Source organism: Ahaetulla prasina, chromosome 1 (assembly GCF_028640845.1).
Source record: "Ahaetulla prasina isolate Xishuangbanna chromosome 1, ASM2864084v1, whole genome shotgun sequence".
NCBI lineage: Eukaryota > Metazoa > Chordata > Lepidosauria > Squamata > Colubridae > Ahaetulla > Ahaetulla prasina.
This window is the reverse complement of record NC_080539.1, coordinates 121117416-121125029: the sequence shown is the minus strand read 5'-3', so window position 1 is coordinate 121125029 and position 7614 is coordinate 121117416.

The following is a 7614-nucleotide window of genomic DNA, read 5'->3' as shown; positions in this document are numbered from 1 at the left end:
TTTTCATCAATCTACCATTTTAGTCTTCATCAGGCATTAATCATTCTAATGTATGAATGTGCTCTCTGGCCCCAGTCTCTCAATCTCAAATTCCTTACATTAATGAGTAATGTCTGTAATGGGTTTTACGCATTTTAAAAACCATAATAATGGCCACCATGAAAACCATGGGGTTATCCCACGTCATCTCAGATTTAACTCATATAAGGATCCATTTAGCTTTAGCTTCTACATCTAAGCAGTTGAATGGAGATGAGGCTGAAGGTCATTGTCATATGTTGTGAAATCATTTGCTGATAAGAACGATATTTGTTGGCACCAGTAACTTTTGCAGGAGGTTGCCCTGGGACAGTTATGAAAGCCATGCTTAAGTTCTCTAGATTTCAGCAAGTGCTTGAGGATTTTTTTCCCTGTAATTTGGTAGGCTAGGTGATCGCTGGAACAAAGAGAGAGCAAAGCACTAGAAGTAAATTAGAGATAATCTCTCCCAAATTGATATCACAAGGCAATTATGTCCTTTTGAATGACCAGGATTAGGTTTTTGTCCAAATTTTGTGCCATTATAATGATAGTCAGAAATTACTGGACTTGACAATACTCAAGGTATGCTTAAGTCTAAGGTACACTTAGCTTTTTACTGGATATTTTATGAGAGAAAGAGAGAAAGAGAGTTAGCTTAATAAGTATTGGACAAAATTATGAACTAGAATGTTCATGTTAAGAGAAATATACAAAAATAGTAAAACTGCAATGCCTTTTCTACTAGTTTAGAAATGGGGGGCATCTTAAGAATAGAAAAATGAAACTCAGCAGAAATGTTAAATTCACTCATTCCTAGAATGGCCAAACCTTCAATACACTTTATATCCCATCCAGATTTTTAAAGGCCAAAGAAAAGTCATATTGTATAATCTGCAGTGAAGGCCTATTATTTTTTAGTTGCGGTGTAAATTGTGATGGGAATACAGACAGGCCATTGGTCACATGCAGTCCTTTGATTTTTGCTCAGATTAGCAGAATATTTGACACCAAACATAATTCAGGCAATCCAAAGATTTGGAGAACTGTGCTTTGAGTTAAGTTTCATTTTAAAATTCTTTCATATTAATTGCACTTGGCCCTACCCATTTCCTAGCTTGGAAATCACTACAGTTGTCAGGAAATTGCTAAATGTAAATTTGTAACCTCAAAAGGTGGTCACTTCTGATATAAATATCCCTGTCTAGCCATCATTCTCAGGAATCTTGTGTGGTTTATTACTCTGGGAAAACATTAGTTGCGATGATTTTTTTAAAAAAGAGGGGGAGGATACCAAAAATATATTTTTATGTCACAATTACAGAATTGCCTGAGTTTCAAATCTAGTCTTTAAGCAATGGGAAAAGGTGTAAGCGTTAATGTAGCTCAAAATCTAATCTATCACATTGTCTCTATTAATTTTGCTCTGAATGAACTTGTGCCAGGTGTCATGATTATGAGCTACGTGGAAAGATGCATCTGACCTTTAAGTTCCAGGAAGCATTTATGTTTACCCACCATAGCATATCCATATGAATGGTCCAGTGCAAAAAAAAAAAAATTACTGGTTATTTTTGCCCTTTAATTTCCCCAAATGCAAGAGAAAGAAATAGCTGAGTAGAAGGAAAGCAATTGTAACTTATCCCTTGTCGAAGATCAGCAAACACTGTGTCACAAAACCAATGTGAAGAAATAGAGTATGGATTTTCTACTGACATTTGTAAACTGTTTGTGTCAAAGTATTTTTCTAATATAGCAAAGGTTACAGTTTAACAAATTAAAGCACATGTTTCTTTCGAACCAACGCACCGGTCATTTGGGTTAATTTAAATGGTGTCTGTTTTTCTAATAAACTCATAACCAAACCCTCTCTTTGCATTATTCAGACAAATTCAATTGCTTTTCCAGCAAAAATGAGCTCAATAGAAATACTGTAATAGCCTACTTTTGAGCCCATTATTTTTATCAGGTCAAATAAGTGAACAGATCTGTTAGCAATACAATACATACATATATATGTATAAACACACACACATACACACACACACCAGTAATAGTTTTTATTTGGGACTGAGGTCTCCAGGCAGAAGTGGAATGTAAGTTGATATATTTTACCACTAGCAATAGAATGCAGGACAATTCTCTCTTCATCATTTAACTACTGTCTAATCTTTTATCAGTTTTATTGACAAAGATTTTCACTGACCCTGTCTTGTATATGTTTGTTTTCTGTTTTTGAGTGAAAATGAATGCCAGTGTGATGAACAGATCTTACGCTATGCAATAGGGCCAAAATGTATGTATGTACGTACATATACAATATGTACACTAAAAAGCAAACACTACCAATACAGCTCCATGACTACAATTGCTTTCCTGCTGGCAAATCCTACAAAAATTTGGAAAGATCAGACTAAGTACTTGTGTTCTAAGAGAATCTTTATGATCTGGGAATGACAAACAGGTTTGTCTGCTGAATTCCTTTGAATATCGAAGCATTTCTTGGAAAAGGGAGACTAAGATTCCCATTCCTTTCCTGCCAAAAGCTGCTGCATTACCACAAAAACAAACCCATAATTTTCAAGCAGAATTGTTGGGCAGCAATGGATATACTATTGGAAGACGTGAAGGGTCAGTTTGGGAAAGATCTAAGTGATCACATAGAGCTGACACTGACTTAATTGCACATAATTGTAATCATTTGAGATGTACATATTTTCAATAGATTGTTTTTCTTTTAAAAAAATAATATATTTGATAGAAAACATGAAGTAGACTCTTACAACTAGTATAGCTTCATTAAGAATTGACAAATTACCCAATGCCAAATTTAAAATGTTAATGTGATTCAAAGTATAAAGTGAGTTTAACGTAAACCATAGATTTAAAAAAAAATCAATTTGCCAATTCAATTTTTAAAAAAATGTTTTCCAAAATGTAAATTGACTTGGAAGCATTCAAATTGACTTGAAATGTAAAATTGATTTGGCTGTTTGGTATATCAAATATAGCCAGAAATTCAGTTTGAATGCTTGAAGGGCCCTTGAAATCAATTCTTTGAATTGAATCTTTGTTGAGCCCTATATAAGACAGTTAAAGCATACAAGAAATTATTCATTTCAGGAATAATGTTCTAAAGGACTCAAAGCAGAACAGGTTAATAATAGAAATTTCTGTACAACTTGCACAACTGACCACAAATATTGTGATCCTATTTACTGCAAATTCTAGATCATACTTGTTAGCAACACATTATTTTCTAACAACATAGTTAAAGTTGCAAGTTGATTTGAAATAATATGCCTTGCCTTCATGCAACTGTTTCAGATAACTATATCCTAGCCCAGTGATGGTGAACCTTTTAGACACCGGGTGCCCAAACTGCGCATGTGCATGCCCAAACTGAGCAGACATGAATATTTGCATGAGTGGACATACACGAACATGTCCATACATGGGCATGTGCAGCAGAGACCCAAAGACCAGCTGGCTGATGGGAGGCGGGGCATCCCAACACCGGCAGTGTGGCAAGAGGTAAGATCTTTTTCTTTCATGAACTTCTGTTTCGTTGTTTGCAGGGAAACAGAAGCTCACAAAAGAAATGCCACAGAGATCTGACCTGGGGTGATGGCACGCATGTCAGCAGAGAGGGCTCTGTGTGCCACCTCTGGCATGCATGCCATAAGTTTGCTGTTATGTCCTCGCAGTTACGTCCTGCCTCAGCCAGGCTTGTTGCCAAACGTTCCGATTGGCTGAGACGCAGGCAGCAAAAGAAGCGGGAAGTTGTGAGTGCCACTATTGGCTTTTTCACTGACAGCTCGGCTCGGAAGGAGCTATCAGAGAGAGCGCTTCGCTGACAGATATATTCAGTGAGCTCCGAGAAGGTTGTTGTTCTTGTTTTTTTGTTTTTTTTTAAAATTTGCATTTATATCCCGCCCTTCTCTGAAGACTCAGGGCGGCTTACACTATGTCAAGCAATAGTCTTCATCCATTTGTATATTATATACAAAGTCAACTTATTGCCCCCAACAATCTGGGTCCTCATTTTACCTACCTTATAAAGGATGGAAGGCTGAGTCAACTTTGGACCTAGTGGGGCTTGAACCTGCAGTAATTGCAAGCAGCTGCTGTTAATAACAGACTGTCTTACCAGTCTGAGCTACAGAGGCCCTTGAATTGTTGTAGAGTTAGCTGTTTATTAAAGAGTTATTGCACGCAGCCCTGTCTCCACCTCTCATTGTCTGGTTCTCAGATTAGAACATTTGCCATCATGGTCCTAGCCTAATGATGAAAACCGGAATACCTCTGTTTATCAGTTATGGGAAAACAACATATATTTTGTAGAGGCATCAGGTCAACCACTAGTTAAAAGAGTTCCTGTTGCTTCTCCTTGAAATTTCTGGATTCTTTTGTTATTGAGTCTGAATTAGTTGTCTGTTCATTTCTGGGCTAAATTCAAGGTGTTAACGATAACCTGCAAATGACTTGGAAGTTGAAAATTGGATTTCTAAAGACATTGCTTTCCTTGAATAAAACTACCCACACATATCCCAACTTTGTCTTAGTATGTAATTGGCAAGTCTGGGTCTCTAATTTAAGACCTAGAATATCTAATGAGAGTTTCCACTAATCATTGTTATAGGACAAAAAATAATCTCTACTAATCAAAGGCCAGCTTGTATTCTTCTATCATTCATTCTCATTTTTTTCTTATTAAGGAAGTTAAGATGGAAGGCAGGGAGGAAGAATGAATATTTCCTTCAACCGAAGTGAAAAACAGACAAGAAAGAAAGAAAGAAAAAGAAAGAAAAAAGGAAGGAAGGAAGGAAGGAAGGAAGGAAGGAAGGAAGGAAGGAAGGAAGGAAGGAAAGAAAGAAGAAGAAGGCAGGAAAGAAAGAAAGAAAGAAAGAAAGAAAGAAAGAAAGAAAGAAAGAAAGAAAGAAAGAAAGAAAGAAAGCGATAGAGATGTTATTCACCTTTTTCTCCCAGACCCTATTTGACTTTCATGAGTGGTTTTTTTCTGTGCACCTGGAAAATAATGAGTATAGCTGCATAAACAACTACATGTAGGTCCATGTGCATATTTTTGGTTTTTCACATTGTAGTTATTGTCACCATTTTATTTTTTGGTCTAATATGCAAAGTAGATTGTTGCTGGAAGCTAAAATTTCAGGTCTGAAAGGAGTGCTTTTGTTCACTTCTGGGTGAATACACTTTTAGCTTTAATGTTAACTTGCCACAATGTGCATTGCATCTACAATACTCTCTTGGGTCCAGAAGGGAACTTTTGCTTGAGCCTTTGAGCCTCTTTTCTCCTTTTCATCAGCTCCAGGGATCTTCCACCATCATTATTCTAGGGTTGTTTCATTTAAACAGTACAAAATTACTATGATGATTCTATGGGCTAATATTATGATGGTTGAAAGAATAATCATGTGCTGACATACTGAGACAGCATCAGTGCTGTAACTAATTCAACATGGTAAAACTGTTCTGTCATTCAGGGTCTTGGCTAAAAGCGGTAAAATATAAGGGACAACTGTTTGTTGAAAACCCAGCATTTCAATAAATACCAACTGCATGTGAATTGGGCTGCATGATAAAACTGCAACAGAATTCTTCATTAATTTTGTCAATACCAAGGAAAATACAGCAGGTTTTGACAATAGTAATGATGCAATAAAGGAGCATGAGTTGTCTGACTCTGGGAGACAATGACCACCTATTGTTTACCTATTTAATTTCCAGTTAATCCTTGGTGCAAACTAGTTTATTTTTATTTCTTTGCTAAAAGAACTAGCTCAAAAAATGAAGCATGTCTGAAAAAGAGCAGAATATTTAGGTCTATGCTTAAGGGTCAGTAAAAGACTGATCTTCTCAAAAGGATGTATTTAGACATTTTAGAAAAGGTACCATCCATATGAAATGGAAACTTTGCTACTTCAGGAAACTCTGGGGCATCCTAAGTTAGTACCGAATCTCTCTGATGGTAGAAGTTCTTGGGGTAGAGAAGAATGGAAACCTTAACCTTGGAAGACGATATAACTGGCTAGCTGGGATCCTGAACAGGAGAATTTCATGTTGTTACAGCTAAGTCCATTTCTGGAACTCTATTATTTATAGCATGTGCTATAAAACATTTTAGTCATATTGGTGTTTGTGGCTGGAAAGCCATTATAAGAAGATATAGAGGATAAGGATGTCTACTTTCTTCAGACTTCCATAAGCAGCTGAAGTTTGAATAAATATCATGTGAAAAGTTTCTGTCTCTTAGAGGAAAATAAGTCCGCATTAACAAGTTATTTCCCCTTAACAAGTTATTTCTGGTTCTGGCAGTGAATGAAAAAAAATATTTCAGTTTATTAAAAAAATGGAATAGTATTTAAGAATGTTGTTCTTTTGTACAAGATATATATATACATACATACATACATACATACATACATACATACATACATACATACATACATACATACATTCTGAGGTTTTCGCGGGTGTTTGTATGTAGGTCTTTGGTTATTCTCCCGCGTAAAATTGGAAGTGTCTTGGCGATGTTTCGACGAAGTCTCATTCGTCATCTTCAGGCTTCAGCTTCGTGCTTCTGGGAGCAATGTGTGATTGCAGCTGTCTCTTCCTTTTTAACTGCTAGTGAGGTTTTGAACTGATTGGGTGGGAGCTTGGCTGTGCTCTGATTGGATGGGGGGGGTTTTGTGCTCTGATTGGATGGGGGTGTGTCCTGTTTGGGTGGGAGCTTGGTTGTGATCAGATTAGTCTGAGTTGCAGGGGGATTTGAGCTGGTGAGCTGCATTGCTGTTGTTTGGCTTCGTGGTCGTGGTCGTGCTACATCTTCATAGTGGGTGTCAGTCTGCTGCATATATGGATTGGAGGGGTTTGAAATGGCTAATGTTGCAGCTGCAGTCTGGCTTCTGGTCCTTGGTCGTGCTTCCTGATCAGTGTGGGTTTGGGTCTGCTTTCTGGGTGGATGTGTGGTGGTGACATCCTGTGTGGACCTCGTGAGTGTGGGTCTGGTGTCATTCCTCATGTTAGGGACTTGTTTGTCAATAAGGGCGGGTTTCCAAATGGCTGGTAGGTGGGAGGTATCATCTTGTTTGTAACAAGGATAAGAGCACAAAAGTGCCTACCGTTCCTGTCCTATTGTTCCCTTTATTATATCAAATTAATATAGCTGATGCATATTCTTTACTTATATATATATATATTTTCTTCATGATATGTTTTTTTACTTATGACAATGTTTGTGTATACTGTTGTGACAAAATTTTATATATATATATATATGTATATGTATATGTATGTATGTACAACACATATATAAAATGTTGGGAAACCTTGAATTAGATCTCATGATATTATATATACATACATATGTATGTATGTATGTATGTATGTATGTATGTATGTATGTATGTATGTATGTATAATATTATGATCCAATTCAAGGTTTCCCAACATTTTAGGTCAATGGGAACATTTGGAATTTTAAAAATACTTTATGGGTTTGATAGATTCCTTGGGAATGGGGTTTTGGCCATTCAGAAATAGTGGTCAAAATAGTCATGGACTACCGTAAAACAA